Source organism: Dromiciops gliroides, chromosome 2 (assembly GCF_019393635.1).
Source record: "Dromiciops gliroides isolate mDroGli1 chromosome 2, mDroGli1.pri, whole genome shotgun sequence".
Taxonomy (NCBI): domain Eukaryota; kingdom Metazoa; phylum Chordata; class Mammalia; order Microbiotheria; family Microbiotheriidae; genus Dromiciops; species Dromiciops gliroides.
Window position 1 is genome coordinate 201,639,778 of NC_057862.1, and position 20,120 is coordinate 201,659,897.

A 20,120-nucleotide genomic window follows, 5' to 3' on the forward strand; every position below is an offset into this window, starting at 1 on the left:
CGCCCGCATCCCGGAAGGGGACCGCGGCCCCCACCACCCAGTCTGGGCTGGGAGACGGGGCGGGGATGGGGGGCGGAGGGTGGAGTAGGGGAGTGAACGTGTAGGAAGCGGTCCTCCTCCGTCTGCTGTCGGCCCGCGCACTCCCCCTCAGGCCCCCCCATTCAGAGATCCAGCCCTCGTAGGGGAATCCTAGATCTAGGAGTTCTTCAGCGGCCTTTTGTCCTGGACCCCAGGAACAATCCTGAAACCTATGGACCCCTTCCCAGAATAATATTTTTTAATGCATTGTACATAATACAAGGATTACAAAGGTAACCGATTATATCGAAGTGGTTATATATCTGTATCTATATGTCTCCACCTTTCTCCTCTTTTTTTTGGTTCGTTTTTTTGCGGGGCAATGAGGGTTAAGTGACTTGCCCAGGGTCACACAGCTAGTGTCAAGTATATGAGGTCATATTTGAACTCAGGTCCTCCTGAATCCAGGGCCAGTGCTTTATCCACTGTACCACCTAGCTGCCCCACCTTTCTCCTCTTAAAGCACATAAAGAGCAGGGGGTCTGGTGAACTTCCGTAAAATATTCCCTGAACACACAGAGGCATGCATGCATGCATACACATGCCTATGTGTGCGTGTATGTATGTGTCTCCCTCTGTCTCTATTATACATATAATATATGTATGTATATGTGTGTGTGTATATATGTGTACATATCAGAAGTTCAGTGGACCCCCTGCTCTTGTATATCTTAAGAGGGGAAAGGTGAAGATATATAGTGAGACAGAGTTGGAGAGATAGCTATACATACATACACACATATATGTTTTACAAAACTTCACCAGACTCCCTGCTCTTGTGTGTCTTAAGAAGAGAAAGGTAGAAAGATAGATCCACACTACCTATTCCGTGATTAATAAGAGCGGGATCCTTGTAAAGAATTAGAACAAGATTTTAGACTAGGAAGCAATGTACCTTAGAATACAGTTGCACAGTTGGTAAGATTCTAGCCCAGATTTTTCTAACTCGAAATCCGAATACTTTCCATTCTGTTTCCAGTCTTCGCTCTAGAGTATAAATGCAGTGACCGTCAGATGACACGGTTTCCTCCAAAAGTTGCGCGCGCTCACACACACACACACACACACACACACACACACACACACAGAGTCCTCCTGCTCCGCCCTGATTTTATTCCTTTCTCCCCAACTAGTTGCCTATCTCATGACTCCTTGGTACTCTGACAAAACACCTCTCATAAACTCCCTTGTACAAAGCCTCTTGTTTCACTGGTACTCAGAATAGGACAACATACCTGTGCCCAAACTCTGAACTCCAAGAGGTAATGAAGTTAGCAAGGACACATTTTACAAAATGACAGTTCCTTACAAGGATTCTGCTCCTTTTGTTTTTGTTTTGTTTGGGGGTTTTTTTTGTGAGGCATTTGGGGTTAAGTGACTTGCCCAGGGTCACACAGCTAGTACGTGTTAAGTGTCTGAGGCTGAATTTGAACTCAGGTCCTCCTGACTGCAGGGCCGGTGCTTTATCCACTGCGCCACCTAGCTGCCCCAATTCTGCTCCTTTTGACCACAGAATAGCCAGTGTTGATCTCTGTATCTCTCCACCCCTCCCCCCTTTTTTCTCTGGATTAACTGAAGCTTTGTCTTAGTATTGGTTTTTAGAGACTGGGTGGACAGAAATGTAAAATAAATTTTAAACCAACACAGATAACTGGAAGTGCTACATGCTCTCACTGGACCAGGAGCAAATAGGGAAGTCGAATATCATCAGCAGTTCAATGGAGTTCCTTCCCTCCCTTTTAGGAATGGAATGGAAGTCAGTAACTAAGGGAAATGTCATGCCCATGAGGATGGTTGAATAGAGGAGCTGGATAAAGTGGTTCCGTGCAAACTGAGGTAAGAGAGAATCAGAGAGTAAATAACTTGAGAAATATTAAATAGATAGAAATTAGAGGACTTGGCAATTGATTAGATATGGGGATCAAGGGAGAATGAAAAGGCAGGGGTGTCCCTGAGCTTCCAAACCTGGGCTATTGAAAGGGTGGAGGTACCTTTGACAAAAACAGAATCTACTGTCTTGATTTATTGAAATATCACTGCTTATTCAGTGCCTCATTTGTAAACCACCCCTCCCTTCTTAAGGTGCACAGTACTTTGTTGTGTTGGTTTCCTATTTCTCCAAGACTGCCCTCTCTAGGTAATGGATTTTTAAGTGGCAACTTCCTTCCCTTTCATTGTCCTGCAACAAGGTCTTAGACTAGAAAGTCCCTTAGAAATACTGTCATACTTCTTAGTTAAGCCCAGATTTTTCTAACTCCAAATCCTAATACTTTCTGCACTATACCATTCATTCTCCCAAATCTTAGAAACTGGCTCCTATGCTCATCTTAGAACAAGAGGGTAACATCAAAAGGTTAAAGAAATCCTGGTAGGACAAAATCTTTGAAACTTATTTCCTTATAGGGTCTGGAACCTAAGTAGATGGTGTTTAAAAAACAATCTGGAGCTCATAAAAACAGTTATCTATCACTAAGGCAAAACTATGGAACAGTTTTTAACACACACAGTGCTCGTTGCCCATTTGATGTTAAATTTCTCCTCTGAAGCTTCCATTCAAGAAGCATTTATACCAGGCACCTGGGATTTAGAGACAAAAACAAAAGTCCCACTAGCCACATTCTAGAATAACTTCCTTTTCCTTCTGACTTTGCATTCTCCTAACCAATAAGCCTATTTTTTTCTCTTGACCTGTAATTTCATGAATGTAAGGGTGTCAGTTCATGAGTATAATGGGGAAACTCTCTAGCAATGCAGACCAGTAACTGTTCTGCATCTGTAAAGTCGCCTAGAAACACTGAGAAATTAAGAATCTTGTCCAGGTAAATACAACCAGTATTCCTCTGAAGGAGCTGAATCCAGATTATCCTGATATTCGGGAGAGTTTTCTGTCAACTTCTGAATTTAGATTTATTCCAGTCTTGCTTCTGGCTACCAAGTTTTTGAGAGTCACTAAAGAAAATTACACAATCCAGCTAATTTCATTTATTACAAAATCTGTCTACTTTTCACTTCCACTTATTCATTGGTCCTAGCTCTAGTTTCTGGACCTACCTAGAATAAAGCAAGTCCTCCTTAAATATGACGCCCTTCCCAAAACTTAAAGCTCTCAAAAAATGGTCTTTGTGTTTCCCCTAAATCTTCTCTATTTCCTCCAACTATCCTTTAGGTAAAATAGTTCTGAGAACATAACATCACTCTGGTTTCTCTCCCAGAGTTACATTTTGTTATGACCAAGGCTGAACATTAGAATTCAGAAACTTTAAATAAATTATCCATGACTAAAAAACACAAAAATATGGCTGTTACTCAGATATTACTTCTTTTTTTTTTAATTTTTTTTTTTTGCAGGGCAATGGGGGTTGTGACTTGCCCAGGGTCACACAGCTAGTAAGTGTCAAGTGTCTGAGGCCGGATTTGAACTCAGGAACTCCTGAATCCAGGGCCGGTGCTTTATCCACTGTGCCACCTAACTGCCCCCCAGACATTACTTCTTTTTAATTTCCTTTTTAGAGTAGGGATTTGACAAACATCTACAAACACATACATTTCCATGGATGGATAACAGAGGCAGGCATTGTATATGAAACCATGATTCTATTACATATAACTTCTTTTTTTAAAGGATAATAAGTTTAACATGGTAGTATCAATATTATCCTGCATGGCTGCATCCCCTCCTGAATTTTCTTCTCTATATTTTTAAAATGTCCCATTGATGCCTTTGTAGAGTGTGTATATATTGCCCAGTCCATCAACAGTCAAAGAACACAGTAAACACTACTACATAATAAAAGCATCTGCTATGAGCTAGGAATTGTGCTAAGTACTGGAGATACAAATAAAATAAAAATAAATAAATAAAAATTAAAATAAATAATAAAAATTAAAATAAAAAAATTAAAATGTAAAAGTCCCTGCTCTTAAGGAGCTCATCATCTAATAGAAGAGAAAACATGCAAACTATGTACAGGAAAGATATATACAAGATAAATTGGGGCAGCTAGGTGGCACAGTGGATAAAGCACTGGCCCTGGATTCAGGAGGACCTGAGTGCAAATGTGATCTCAGACACTTGATGCTTACTAGCTGTATGATCCTGGGCAAGTCACTTAACCCTCATTGCCCTGCCAAAAAAAAAAAAAGAAAGAAAAAGATAAATTGGAGATAAGCAACAAAGGGAAGGCACTAGCATTAAGGGGCATCGGGCACAACTTCTTGTAGAAGAGGGAATTTTATCTGGTACTTGAAGGAAACCAGGTAAGCCAGGAGGCAAAGATGAGGAGGGAGAGAATTCTAGACATGGGAGACTGAGTCAATGATAAGTGTTAAAGAAACCATAAGGAGATCAGTGTCAGAACAAATAGGATTGTGTAGGATATGAAAAAGACTGGAAAGGTAAGAGGGGGCCACTTTATGAAGGACTTTGAACACTTGCGGAGCTTATATTCCCTGAAGTCAGAGGGAACCACTGGAGTTTATTGGATAGATTATATGTGCCAAGGTATTGTAATCTCTTCTTCCCCACTATCTTTCAGGGAGACTGATTCCTGTCAGGCTGGGAGCAAGAGATTGGGACAGTGAGACTTGCTGCTCTGCTCTCCTCAGAGAGAGAGTAGCAATGTTAGCAAATACATAGAAACAGGGCTCATTAATCCATATATAAGGATCCCTGAGGATCATATGTTGTCTTGTTTTTAAAATTCAACTTATTAAATGCCTGCTTTGTACCAGCCATAGGCAACTAGGTGGTGCAGTGGATAGGGAACCAGACCTGGAGTCAGGAAAACCTGAGTTCAAATCCAGCTTCAGATACTTATTAGCTGTATGACCCTGGACAAGTCACTTAGACCTGTTTGCCTCTGTTTTCTCATTAGTAAAATGAGTTGGAGAACCACTTCAGTATCTTTGCCCAGAAAACCCCAAATGGGGTCACTAAGAGTCAGACAATACTGAAATAACTGAATAACAAAAATGTGGGGGATACAATAAGACAGTTCCTGCCTTCAAGGAATATACAGTCTAATGGAAGACAATAGAGAAAAGGAGACTGGAAAGGTGGGAGAGAACTAGGGGTATCCAGCATCTTATTCAAAGGATCTGAAACCAAGCAGAGCTTCAGATGGAAAGTTAGATGTGTGGAAAATCTAAATCCTTCCTGCTCTCTAAGAGGAAAGCTTTGGGGTGGGGTGGGTTTGATGCTCTACCCCTCCAGCCCTTCAATCAGAGGGGAGAGATTGAGGAAAGGTGGGAAGGTGTGAGTACCTAAGGCTGTTAGCCGTAAATGTAATATTATCTATGTTTTTTTTATTGTATTTTTATTTATTTTGTTGAATATTTCGCAGTTACATTTTAATCCGTTTTGGGCTATACTTTGGACTTTTGTTGGCCATGTATGTGACACCTCTGGTCTAGAGGAAATAAATTTTAAATTCAAGCTACTTTTCCAAACTGTATCTGAAGGCTTGACTCCCTTCTCACCAAATGCCAGCTACACAAAGCCTTCACACATAGCGAATAGCAGATAGAACCAGCTAGACAGCAAACTGAAATGAAAGAAGTTGTACCTATTAGAATAAACCAGACCATAAGCAGAATGGATGATCTCTCCTAATAGGAGTCCCTGATCCAAGTCCAAGGGAAAATTCCCTGAGGTCTATAGTGTAACTAGAAATAGGGATATTGCTGAAAGCTCTTCTACATGTCAGCTTCTTCTCTAGTCCTTCTCATTCTTCAGGGATGTCTCCCTGAAAAGATCCTGGAATTGAATGTATCCTCTCTCAAAGCCAGATGCCAGAAAAGCAGTTCTCTTCTCAAGATCTCACTAATGCTACCCCTCAAGCAAGCATAGAGCATGGAGTACATAATCAGCCTTTCTACCAATGAGGAGACTCATATGCAAATACCTAGGCTAGAGACTGGGTTACATTCCTTTTTTTTTTTTTTTTTTTTGCAGGGGCAATGAAGGTTAAGTGACTTGCCCAGGGTCACACAGCTAGTAAATGTCAAGTATCTGAGGGTGGATTTGTACTCAGGGCCTCTTGAATCCAGAGCTGGTGCTTTATCCACTGTGCCACCTAGCTTGACCCCATGACTAGGTTACATTCTTGTTTGTTTTTCAGTTGGGCAATAAGAGTTAAGTGACTTGCTCAAGGTCACACAGCTAGTAAGTGTCAAGTGTCTGAGGTGAGATTTGAACTGAGGTCCTCCTGAATCAGGGCAGGTGCTCTATCCACTGCGCCACCTAGCTGCCCCAACTGGGTTACATTCTTAACACAACCTTTTGTGGTGAAGCTTTTTCATAAAAGCTTTAATGACAGCTATCATACCCTCCCCTACCTCCATCCCCATGCTCCTTATATGCATAATCTCACATCCTCTCTTGATCCTGGTCATCCTTCTGTCATGGGAGGATTATGGGCCCCAGTTACCCCAACAGTTCTCTGGGGAGTTCAAGGAACTTTTCCTTGAAACCTCAGGGGTTTTCCCTTGAAATCAAGTAGGCCTCTCCTTGAACTCAATCAAGGACACACACACACACACACACACACACACACACACACACACACCCAACGGAGATAAGCGGCACCAGATCGAACTGAGCATGCTCCAGGACCACCACCCTACATTCCAGTCCTCCTAAGCACCTGGATGAGGTAATCCAGGAGAAGACCACCTGGAACCGCCCATCAGCAGACTGCTTAGACCCATCAGGACAAAGTTGATGCCCACCACCAGATCACTCACAAGAGATTCCTCCTACCCCATCGGAAAGACCACCAGCCCCTCACCCAATAAGAGACTCTTACCCACCCCATCTAAACCCTATAAAATGGCGCTCCTCGAGCTAGTCCGGGAGGAAAGCGTTTTGTTCAGGCAAAACCTTCCTCCCGGCCAGTTTCTCTTGTACCCCAATAAACCTGTTCTTTTATTCCTAATTAGGTCTTGTGCGAGAGTGTAATTCTTTACAGAGGAATCCTAAGGACCCACGTGCTTTCTCCTATCGGTTTCTCCCCTATATCACTTCTATGGACACTATTTAACATGTCCATTCCCTTCCAAAAATGTGGGGCTCAGAACTGAGCACAGTAATCTAATGAGTTCTAATTAGGACAAAGTCAAGCAAATACTATATAACCTCTGTCATTCTGTAAATGATGATCCCATTAATGAAATCTTTTTTGCCTGGCACATCAAAATGTATAGTTATATTGACCTCTCAATCAACTAAAACTTTAAAAATATTTTAATAAAAACTATTTTCTAGCCATATTTCCCAATCCTATATGTATCTAGGCATTCGATTTTTTTTTTTTTTTGGTGGGGCAATGGGGATTAAGTGACTTGCCCAGGGTCACACAATTAGTAAGTGTCAAGTGTCTGAGACTGGATTTGAACTCAGGTACTCCTGAATCCAGGGCTGGTGCTCTATCCACTGCACCACCTAGCTGCCCCAGCAATTGATTTTTAAAAAAATCAATACTATTGTGCTGTAAGAAACAATGAGCAGGAAGAGTTCAGAGAAACCTGGAGGGTCTTGCGTGGGCTGATGATGAGTGAGATGAGCAGAACCAGAAGAACATTGTACACAGTATCATCAACATTGTGTGTTGATCTACTGTGAAGGACTATATTCTTCTCACCAATGCAATGGTACAGCAGAGTTCCAGGGAACTCATGATAGAAGAGGATCTCCAAATCCAGGGGAAAAAAAAGAACTGTGGAGTATAGATGCTGAATGAACCATACTATTTCTTTTGTTTTTGGTGCTGTTGTTTTTCTATTTTGAGGGTTTTGTCATTGCTCTGATTTTTCTCTTATAACATGACTAATGCAGAAATATGTTTAATGTTATTATGTATATATATAACCTATATCAGATTACCTGCTGTCTAGGGGAGGCAGGAGGGAGAAAAATCTGAAATTGGAAAGCTTGTATAAACAAAAGAACTATCTTTACATGTAACAGGAAAAAAGTAAAATACTTTATTAAAAAAATATGAGAAAAAAATCAATACTTGAAAAATTTTGTTCATCTATTCAACAAACACATCTGAAGGACCTACTTTGTATGGCCGAAGCCCTATAATAGGCACTGAGTAGGAAACAAAGGCAAAAGAAAAAACTGACCCTACACTTAATGTAGACTTTGCTTGGTGGGGATAGCAGCTTAGTGTATTGGAGAGAAAGCTGAGGTTGGAGTCAGGAAGACTGGGATTCACAACTTCTCTCCTGTACTTATTAGCTGTATGACCACAGGCAAGTCAACTGCCCTGAGCCTCAGTTTGCTCTTCTATAAAATGAAGACCCTGGGGGGCAGCTAGGTGGTACAGTAGATAAAGCACCAGCCCTGGATTCAGGAGGACCTGAGTTCAAATGTGACCTCAGACACTTGACACTTACTACCTGTGTGACCTTGGACAAGTCACTTAACCCTCATTGCCCTACCCCCCCCAAAATGAAGAGGCTGAACTAAATGGTCTAAGTTCTCTTCCAGGTCTACTCTCTGATTTATGTAAACAGATAGATAAAAAATAATTTAAGGAGTAAAGGAAAACTAGTGATCAGAGATCAATCATGATCAACCTCTAAGTGGAGGTAGTAATGAGTGATTAAAACATTTTTTTTTCAGCTTTAGCTCCAATTTCCTGCTGTGTAAATACTATCAAGGAATGACAAATCAGTATACTAGAAGTGGCATGACGTAGTGAATGGGGCACTGGGCTAGGAGTTGGGAATATAGTTTAAATCTTTCCTCAAACATTTACTAGCTGTGTGAGCCTAGACAAGTTACTTAATTTCTCAGTGTCTCGGTTTCCTCATTTGTAAAATGAGGGGATTGGACTTAATGGCTTCTGTGGTAGGAGCAATGTTCTTATCTCTCTATTCCTCCCCCACCCTAGGATAGGCTAGTTTTTTTGTTTTATTTTTAAAGAGGCATTAAGACATTCCTCTAAACTCTATTGACTCAGGGACGCTAACCATCCTGACTTATCATGGAGCTGGAGGGGCTCTCATATACTTGGCTGGTAGATTACAGTGATAGCTTCATTCAGCTGAATCAACTCAAGGGGTCCTCAAGGCCTCTCCTTGTTGAATATCCTCTTGCTATGGCTAAATAAATCTCCTTTTTTAAAAAATGGTAAATGACCTACAAGTGTTTCATCTTGTTCCTCACACACTATACTCTATTGCTCGACTATTTGGCATTTTAATCATCTGTCCCCCATGCCAGGACTCTATCCTTTCCATCTCTCCTTGTCCTGCCTCTTTTCTTTTTTCTTTTTTTTTTAAGTTTCTTCCTTCCTTCCTTCCTTCCTTCCTTCCTTCCTTCCTTCCTTCCTTCCTTCCTTCCTTCCTTCCTTCCTTCCTTCCTTCCTTCCTTCCTTCCTTCCTTCCTTCCTTCCTTCCTTCCTTCCTTCCTTCCTTTCTTTCTTTCTTTCTTTCTTTCTTTCTTTCTTTCTTTCTTTCTTTCTTTCTTTCTTCAGGGCAATGAGGCTTAAATGACATGCCCAGGGTCACATAGCTAGTGAGTGGCAAGTGTCTGATTTGAACTCAGGTCCTCCTGAATCCAGGACTGTTGCTTTAGCCACTGCCACCTAGCTGCCCCTGTCCTCCCTCTTCAAGACTCCACTCAAGCCCCACCTTCTGGAAGCGTTTCCTAGTCCTCCTTAATCTTAGTGCCTTCTCTGTGAGATTATCTCCAGTTTGTCTGTATGTATGTTGCTGTACATGGTTATTAACATGTCTCTTCCTTTAGACTGTGAGCTCCTTGAGAGAACAGATTTTTGTTTGTTTGTTTTTGTTTTGGGCTTTTCTTTGTATTCCCAGTGCTTAGCACAGTCACTGGTACTTGGTAGATACTTAATAAATGCTGGTAGCTAGGTGGAACAGGGTACAGAGTACCAGACCTGAAGTCAGGAAAATTCACCTTCCTGAGTTCAAATCTGACCTCAGACACTTACTAACTGTGTGACCCTGGGCAAATCACTTAACTCTGCCTCAGTTTTCTCTTATTTTAAAATGAGCTGGAGAAGGAAATGGCAAACCACTTCAGTATCCTTGCCAAGAAAACCCCAAATGTGGTCATGAAGAGTCCGACCCAACTTGAATAATAACAACAAATAAATACTTATTGATATGCCTTGTGTTCCAGTCTTGAACCTAAATTACGAAGGGACCAGCCCGAGTGAGAGCCAGCGCAGTACAGCTTCTAGATTTCCTCCGAGCTCTAAATTTATGATCTTTAGTGTAGTCTAAGGTACAGAAAAGTTGTGACTTTTATTCTTATTTAATTTAATCTTACTAGATTTGTCCAGTCATTCCCCTCAGGATCTGAGATGACAGCTAGGATTACTCTCAGAGTGGTTTGTTCTGGTGAACAACTTCTTCTAAGTGCTGCTTTTTAATGGACTGCTTGTGGATTTTTTCTTGGAAGCCCCACCCAGGTGGTAGCCAGACTTTCTCTTAAAGTTTATATGCTTAGTAAATGTTAAGACAGTAATTTTTAATTAAGAATTGTGAGTTATTTTTTCCCTCTAAACTTTCTATTTTAATATATATATTGGGGAGGGGAAGAAGGGAAGGGAAAAATACATGCTCAAATTACTCACTAATGGACTATAAGAACTTTAGTCTCAAACTCAGAGGCTTTGGCTTTTTCCTTTAATATAAAAGCTCTATACAAATAATAATGTTATTTAGTCCCACAACATTGTTGGAGGTTTCAAATTCTTTTTTTCAATGGTATTTTTCCCCAATTATATGCAAAGAGGGGCAGCTAGGCGGTGCAGTGGAAAGAGTACTGGCCTGGATTCAGGAGTACCTGAGTTCAAATCTGGCTTCAGACACTTGACACTTACTAGCTATGTGACCCTGGGAAAGTCACTTAACCCCAGTTGCCTTACCAAAAAAAACCCCCAAAACACCAATTATATACAAGGACGATTTTTAACATTCATTTTTTTAAAACTTTGATTTCCAAATTTTTCTTCCTGGCTCCTTTCCTAAAACAGTAAGCAATTTTATATAGGTTATATATGTGCAATCATGTAAAATTTATTTCCATATCCATCATGTGGTGAAAGAAGGAACAGAGCAGAAGGAAAAAAACACGAAAAAAAAAATGAAAATAGTATGTTTTGATCTGCATTCAGGCTCTATCAATTCTTTCTCTGGATGTGGATAGCATTTTCCATCATGGGTCCTTAGGAATTGTCTTGGATCACTGTATTGCTGAGAAGAGCTAAGTCATTCATAGTTCATCATTGAACGGTGTTGCTGTTACTGTGTGCAATGGTTTCCTGGTTCTGCTCATTTCACTTTGCGTCAATTCATGTAAATCTTTTCAAGTTTTTCATAGGTTCTAAATTCTAAAGCAACAATTAGTGAGTTATACATATAATTCTATTTATACAATTTCCAAAATAACTTGTATTGTTAGGATTCTGTGCTTTAATTCCTTCTCCTATACAGTCTTGGTTCCCTGGAGCTAATCAGCATACCCAGGCAATGATGAGATAAATCTTTTGTCCAGCTGGAGCATCTCTTCTAATAGGGCAATGGTTTTACAATATGCTGGTGATTACCTCCTCTGCAGGATGTTCCACAGGATTCATGGTCACACCCTGGACACGAAGCCAGCAGTTTTTCTTGTCCTTACATTTGTGTTAGGCATGACCTTTTTTTTAATCATAAAAGTATTTTGTTGTTTTCCAGTTACGTATGAAAATAGTTTTCAACATTTGTTTTCATAAGATTTTTAGTTTCAAATTTTCCCCTTCCCTCCCTTCCCTCTCCCCTCCCCAAGACAGAAAGCAATATGATATAGGTTATATATGTTCAGTCACATTAAACATATTTTTGCATTAGTCATGTTGTGAAAGAAGAATCAGAACAAAAGGGAATAAACTCATAAAAGAAAAAAAAAAGTAGAAACGGTATGGTTCAATCTGCATTCAGAATCCTCAGTTTTTTTTTTTTCTAGATGTGGAGAACATTTTCTATCATGAGTTCTTTGGAACTGTCTTGGATCACTGTATTGCTGAGAAGAGCTAAGTCTATTACAATTGATCATCACACAATGTTGCTGTTACTATGTACAAAGTTCTCCTGGTTCTGTTCACTTCACTCAGCATCAGTCCATTTAAGTCTTTCCAGGTTTTTCTGAAGTCTGCCTGCTCATCATTTGTTACAACACAATAGTATTCTATTCCATTCATATACCACAACTTGTTCAGCCATTCCCCAATTGATGGGCATTCCCTCGATTTCCAATTCTTTGCCACCACAAAGAGAACTGCTGTAATATTTTTGTTTGTTTGTTTTTTTAGTGAGGCAATTGGGGTTAAGTGACGTGCCCAGGGTCACACAGCTATTATGTAATAAATATTTTTGTACATGTAGGGGCATGACCTTTCTTAAGGCTAGATTTATCAATATGACCTCCTCCAGCAACTAAACCAACCACAGCTCTGTTTGCAGATATCACTTTCTTAGAGCCTGAAGGTAGCTTCACCTGTATTTTCTTGGTTTCTGGATTTTGGGAAATTACTGTGGCATAGTTTCCAGATGCATGGGTAAGCTTACTCTGGTCCCCAGGCTTTTTTCTTCAATAAACAGCACACAATGGTCCATTTAGTCATAGTACCAACTGGGAAAACATTGACCATGTTGAGTTGAGCTTTCTTATCACAGTCAGTATAGATGCCTTTAGCAGCAATGCAAAACTCTTTTCTCTTTTTAAATCAATAAGGATCCCAGAAAACTACTTTTGCAAGAGGAGCCCCTCTTGGCCTGGACCATGAATTATGTTCTTTATAATACCCTTGAAATGACCATGCCTCTCATTGAAGTTGACATCCTGGAACTTGTTGGCTTCTTTCCTGTGCTTCACATGAATGAGCCCAGAAGACCAAGCCCACACCCTTCCTCTGATCATCCAACCCAAATTGCAGAATCTGGCTTTGGACTTGTTAGAAAGAGCAAGAGTTCTTTTTTAAAAAATAATAAACATTTTTATTTATAGTTTTCGGTTCCAATTTTTATCCTTTTTTCTCTCTGTCCCCTTTCCCCTCCCTGAGGCGACAAACAATTATATATGGGTGTATATATATATATGGCTATATACATGTATAGTATGATTATGTAAAACATAACCATATTTGTCATGAGTTCTGTTTTTAATAGAAAAGCCACAATTAAGTAGCATAACATGCCTTTTGGCGGCAAGACTATTTGGATCATGATCTAATTGATGCCTCTGGGGCTGCCACGTTTTGGAACCAAAGGTAAGTTAGTTGGGTAATGTTAAAATATTCAATGCTGAATGCCAAATAGGAAAAAGGGAGAGCTCAGGGGAACTACAAAGCCAAACTTTTCCTACTTTTTGTGTAGATGATCTTGAGTGTCCAAGTTGGCAGCTACATTGGCTATTAAACAGTGATTCTGCCCTTGGACTTAAAAAAGCAAATCTGAAAGTTCTTCTCCCCTTTGCTCTTCAAGACATGCAGAAGAGAATCAGACTCATTGTGTCTAAACTGCTATCAACTCAGTTTTTTTGCTAAGTATTCCAGTAGAGATTAAGAATCAGAGCACAAGGGGTGAAATGAAAACAATTTTGATTGCCAGCAATTGTATCCAAAATTTTTTAAGACTCAGTTCAAACATTTTGTTTATTACTTGACTTCTTCTGTATGGTACTACTAGCTCTTGTAAACCCATATTCAGAGTTGCTTATAACTGTAATGAGGCACTGATTTCTCTGAAAAAGCTTGGGGACAAAAGCCAGACGGAAAGCAATTTAGACATCCATCTGTCTCAAAATCCAAGGAATGAAGAGAGACAATGTTGCATCAGCATAAATAAATGCCATCCCCTTGACCCATATTAGAATACTATAAACCGAAATGGCTACCAGCAAAATTTGCACCCTCTTTGATAAAACCACATGGTCACACAGCAGGAGTAATAGCATTCCCAAGTGTTGTTGTTCATTGTACCTACTTATTATCCAAGCAACCTTGTAACAAGAGACCTGAAATTGCTGTTTGGGGTGGAAATTCCTGCTGCCAAGAGGTGGTATGTTTGACTCTAAAAGACACCCCAGCACAGTGGGAGGAAGATTTAGATGAAATAATCAAATGAAGATATGAGTCATTTGGGAAGAGCGCATTATGTTTGTGACAAACAATAACAATCTTAGTAAAATGTATTTGATTAAAGTTTAAAACTCTGATACATGTGGATTTCAATGGGCTGGCCCTGTGACTATTATAATGCATGGGGCATTATTGGCCAAATGGGGAAAGCACATATAAATAGGTGGGTTTGTTTTGTTGCTATTGTTGTCCTAGTTGTTTGTTTGCTTTTTTCCCTTGGGGTGGTGGTATCTATTGCTGTCAATTCATTGATATAGGCTACTCCTGCTAAAGAACTTCCCTCTACTACAACAGATCAGCAACTGTTGTGTAATTTACCTAGGGACTTTGGGTCACAGAGCCAGCATATATTAGTCAGTACTTGACAGGTCTTTGTGATTCCAAACCTGGCTTCCTCTCCACTATATTAAGCAGATTCTCATTTGAGAATATATATATATATATATATATATGTATGTATGTATGTATGTATATATGTATATGTGTCTATATACACACACAGACATATATACATATATGTCTGTGTGTGTATATATATGTATATATACATGTAGACACACATATACATATATATGTATATGTGTGTATATATATATATATATATATATATATAAATTTCATCAGCGCTTAGCACAAGGCTGAGTATATAATAGGTATTAAAAACTCCTTAGGTTATCATAGATTTAGCATGGAAAGGGACTTTGAGGTCATCTAATACAATTTGTTTTATTAGACGAGTAAACTGATGTCCAGAGAAGATAAGGGACTTGCCAAGGCAACATAGGTAGTAAGCAATAGAGTTACAATTTGAACTCAGATCCTCAATTCCAAAAGCAGAATTCTTTACATTATAACACACTGAAATTAAGATTAAATTGGGGGGGGGGTGGCAGCTAGGTGGTGCAGTGGATAGGGCACTGGCCCTGGATTCAGGAGTACCTGAGTTCAAATCCAGCCTCAGACACTTGACACATACTAGCTGTGTGACCTTGGACAAGTCACTTAACCCCCATTGTCCTGGAAAAAAAAAGATTAAATTGAGGGGCAGCTAGGTGGTGTAGTGGATAAAGCTCCAGCCCTAGATTCAGAAGGACTTGAGTTCAAATCCAGCCTCAGACACTTGACACTAGCTGTGTGACCTTGGGCAAGTCACTTAACCCTCATTGCCCTGTTATTAAAAAAAAAAAGATTAAATTGAGTAACAAGACAATACATTAGTAGTAAACAAAAGAGGTGGTGATGATATTTTTAATTGTGAACATAAAAATGTATACATTTATTAAGATAGTGTGGTATAGGGGCAGCTAGACGGCGCAGTGGCTAGAGCACCAGCCTTGGATTCAGGAGTACCTGAGTTCAAATCCAGCCTCAGACACTTAACACTTACTAGCTGTGTGACCCTGGGCAAGTCACTTAACCCCAATTGCCTTACTAAAAAAAAAAAAGTGTGGTATAGTGGTAAGAACATTAGATTGTAATTCAGAAGCTTTAACCTCTCTGGGCCTCAGTTTCCTCATCTGTAAAAGGATATTGCACGGGGGCAGCTAGGTGGCGCAGTGGATAAAGCACCAGCCCTGGATTCAGGAGTACCTGGGTTCAAATCCGGCCTCAGACACTTGACACTTACCAGCTGTGTGACCCTGGGCAAGTCACTTAACCCCCATTGCCCCACCAAAAAAAAAAAAGGATATTGCACTAGGTGACCTCCAAAGTCCCTCCCAGTTCTAAATTTGTAATCCTGTGATGTTGGTTCATATCTTGCCTCTTCTTTGGTCATTTCATTTGTATCCAAATCTTTGTGACCCCATTTGAGCTTTTGTGGAGTGGGGGCGGAGTTCTCGGTCAAGATACCTGAAGGTCTTGTTCATTTTACTGATAAGGAACTGAGGCAAACAGGATCAAGTGACTTGCCTAAGAGTCACACATCTAGTATGTGTATGAGACCAGATTTGAACTATGGAAGATGAATCTTCCTGACACTCTATCTGCTGCAACACCTAGCTTCCCTCTTGCCTTTTCTACCTACTAGTTAAGTAAAATGGTAGAGGTGTTAATCTGGAAAATCCCTTACTCATTTATGGAGTTCCTTCAAGAATTTGATGAAGTGACAAGACATGAGCCTATTTCTGGAATAAGAAAAGTACTTCTCTATAGAGTGTATGCCTATATCCATTGGTACCTTTTTGAGAGAACATGGTCAATTGTAGATTGGTTTCTGGTAACTAGGTATTCTTCCAATATGACTGGCTGCCTGGGACTCAGGCCTTGTCAGGCCTCATTGCAGAGGCCTATGAAAGAGATTGACTTATCTCAGTATTTTTTGCTTTTTCTCTTTAATCTCTTTTTGTGTTTTCTTTTATGCCTTTCTTCTGGAGTGTCATAGTGTTGAGAGAAGGGTAAGAGGATTTCTTTCTTCCTCATCCCCCAGGAGTAGTTTGGTAAAGGCACAAAGTAGAAATAGAAATGTGTTCATCCATGTAGTTGAGAAAATGCCTATAAAGTGATTTATCCAGCCGAAGAGAGGGTAGAAACAAGGGAACTGTCAGAAGCACATGGAAGAAACAAACATGCTTGCCTATATAACTTAGTAGTTATACAGCTATTGTATAGTTGTTCATAGATAATGTTCCTGAACCCAACTTACTATGTAGAGGAGGGGAAATGTCTACTTCCTAGGTAGCATGATCCCAGAATCTAGCCACCTAGCCAGAGAAGGAAGCTTTCTTGGGCAGTACCAGCCTTTGGGATTATCTTTTGGGTAACAAGAAGTTTGAGATTTTGAGAATCTGAACTTCTAGAGAGAAGAGGAAATTTCCTGAATAGAACTGACTCTTAGAAAAATAGGAGGATTACCCCTGTGGTTTTTGAAGATAGAAAGCAAAGGGATGACAACGGGGGCAGGGAATAGATCTGTACCTTGCCACCCTTGCTATTACAGTGAATGATTCAGATAGTGAAGATCTAATGGAGAGAAGTGCTATTTGTTCAGGTGCCCCAAAGTATGATTGGCTGGGGTGGGGTGGGGGAGCGGCTTATTGTTTATTTAAATGATTTATGTTTTCTACATTTGCTTATGAGCTCCAGTGACTACTTTGAGTGCCTTATGTATTTTCTGTATTGGATAATGTGCTCCTAGGAGTTCTTTGTACCTTCCATATTTCCTGTGAAACAAAATAAGGTTATTTCATACATAGTTTGCATTTGTTGTCTTGGGTTATGGGAGTAGGGAGCCCTATATAGAGTTATATCTGAGATTTTTCCTGGGACAAACTCTGGATGGAGGCATAAGAAGCAGCTTTAGGTGGCACAGTGGATAAAGCATTGGCCCTGGATTCAGGAGGACCTGAGTTCAAATCAGGTTTCACACACTTGACACTTACTAGCTGTGTGACCCATGGCAGGTCACTTAACCCTCCTTGCCCCACCAAAAAAAAAAAGAAGACAAGGAGAAAAATGGCCTTTTGAGGGTCAGCACTCAGGATCAGACTTTAGCTACCCTACACCACTGGTTCTGTATAAAATGAGGGGTTGGGTTAAGTTGTCTCAAAGGTACCTCCCAGCTTCCAAAGTATTGTCAATCAGATTCTACTACTAATATGAAAACCAATGTAGTACAAGCCTCTTGAGGGCAGGAACTATTTGATTTTTATCTTTGTATCTCTGTTAGTTAACATCATAAACAAATAGTAGGCACTTAAAAAGCATTTCTTTGAATGGAATGTGACTGAACTGAAAAGAACATGAGCCTGTGTGAAGGATAGTATAGTATAGTGGAAAAAACACCTTACATGGAGACAAAAGATTTGGGTTCAAGTTCTGGCTCCATTATAGGGAATAACTAGCTATGTCCAAGTTAAGGTTTGCAGGTAGGGTTGGTGTGAGTTATAGAAATGTGTGCCTTAAAATAACCTGCATTTCCCTTCTTTATCTTTCATCACAGTTTTCTCTCTCTGGAGTGCCCTTCTTCTATCCTCATTTTCCCAGTTCCTAACCTGCCTTCATCCTTAACTCAAATACTACCTTCTCCATGAAGCTTTTTAAAAATTTTCTTCACTAGAAGTAATTTCTCTTTGCTCTGAGCATTTTGCATGTATCTGAGTTGTTGGATTTATTCACATTCTACCTTACTTTGAGAGCACTGGCTAAATTTTAAATATATTATTCTTATTTTTAGTCTTTCATAGCACTCACAATACTAAATAAATATTGATTGAATGAAAGAAGGAATGAAGTGGTAGACAAGTGTAAAAATAGTTGGGCTAGTTAGTTGAACATTAACATCCTAGGGCAGGTAGTTAGTGGAATAAAGTAATTGGAGAAAAGGGAAATTGAGTTAATTCTATTGCACTCTTCCCTAACCCCAACCCCTTGCTTGTCAGGGAGAGGAATAGCAGAAATTTTAGAATATGTACATGATAGAAAAGTACCCAGGCTCCTTCTGGTAATAAGCTTCTAAAAATATAGCTAGCTTTTGGTGTCCCATTTTCTTCTGCATGGGAGATTCCAGAACTGCTTCCTTTGATGTTCATTGCCATCACCTTTCTTCCAACCTGCATTCGTCTTACCCAGATCTTAAGGGAGAACAGGTTTCCCAACTTCTCCTTTATTGTGTTGTTTTTTGAAATACACATGCATTACTTTTTTAGTTTTCTATGGATTTTTGTGGATGCTGATTTAAGGTAAAAATACAAGAGTTTAAGATAACCAAATGAGAAAAGTAACTATAAGTGTCTTAAAAAAATACTGTATGAATAGATAGCTGGGATCTTCAATGAAAGAAAATATAACTGAAACTAGGCCTCGATCTTAGTTCTCTGTTTTCAGATACAATAAATTCAGTTTGGCAAGATTTTAATGTTTCTCAGTCATTTCATTTTAATGTAACACGTGCTCATAGTAACATGCTCTTCATCTCCTAACTCCTGCTCATACTGTCAGTCTAGGTCCCCAGAAAACAGTTGCTACATCTCCCTTCATGGTTCTAGGGGTAGCACTGCGGAGCTGGGGGTGGCATGTGTCTCTATCATCTAGAGTGAATGAGGTCCTACAAAGGCTTCCTTCCATGATTCTTGATTGATTATCAATCATTCATTCAGATGGAATAATCTTTTAAAAGGGGGTATTTTACTATTTCAGTATGGTTGGCACAAACATTCTCCCTCAAAAGCCTGTGACACACAAAGTATACATTATGTTCAAGGGAAAATGTTCTCAAATGTATAGCATGTGTGGCCAAAGGGAACTCACAGCTCTTTGAAATCCTTTTTATTGTAGTCCTCAAGATGTTCCCCTTAGGTTTGGTATAGTTTTTCTACTTAGATCTTTGTAGAGCTCTGAATCTGTGTCCAGTCTGTCCTTTGGAACTCACACAAACCTTGCCAATCAGCTGTTCCTTGGACAATGACATGATGCAATGGGATGATAGGAAATCCAAAATCCACTGGATCCTTTCAAGCTCTCCACCAGACAAAGGGAAGGAGATTGAGACCAAGTCAAAGAATGAGGCATATCCTCTGTTCCTCCTCCTTTTTTTTCAGAGAATGAGGGTTAAGTGACTTTCCCAAGGTCACACAGCTAGTAAGTGTCAAGTGTCAGATTTGAACTCAGGTTCTCCTGAATCCAGGGCCGGTGCTTTATCCACTGCACCACCTAGCTGCCCCCTGTTCTTTCTCCTTAATTGATTCCTTTTCAAGGGTCTGGCTCTCCTCTCTAATGTTGGCACTCAAAAACTCTTCATTCCAACTAGGCCCCAGAGGGAGTGACCAAGTCCTCCAGCCAATCTGAACAGATCTCCTCTTGTACCTAGGGAAGTATCCAGGTTTTGTTTACACCTAGTGGACAATCAGGCAGCTAGGTGGCACAGTAGATCTAGTGTTAGACCTGGAG

General features: G+C 40.0%; 1 pseudogene; it reads right to left on the minus strand.

Moving 5' to 3' along the window:
• Nucleotides 1–11,459: 11,459 nt before the first annotated feature.
• On the minus strand, nt 11,460–18,790 carry LOC122738569 (annotated as a pseudogene).
• Nucleotides 18,791–20,120: the final 1,330 nt, after the last annotated feature.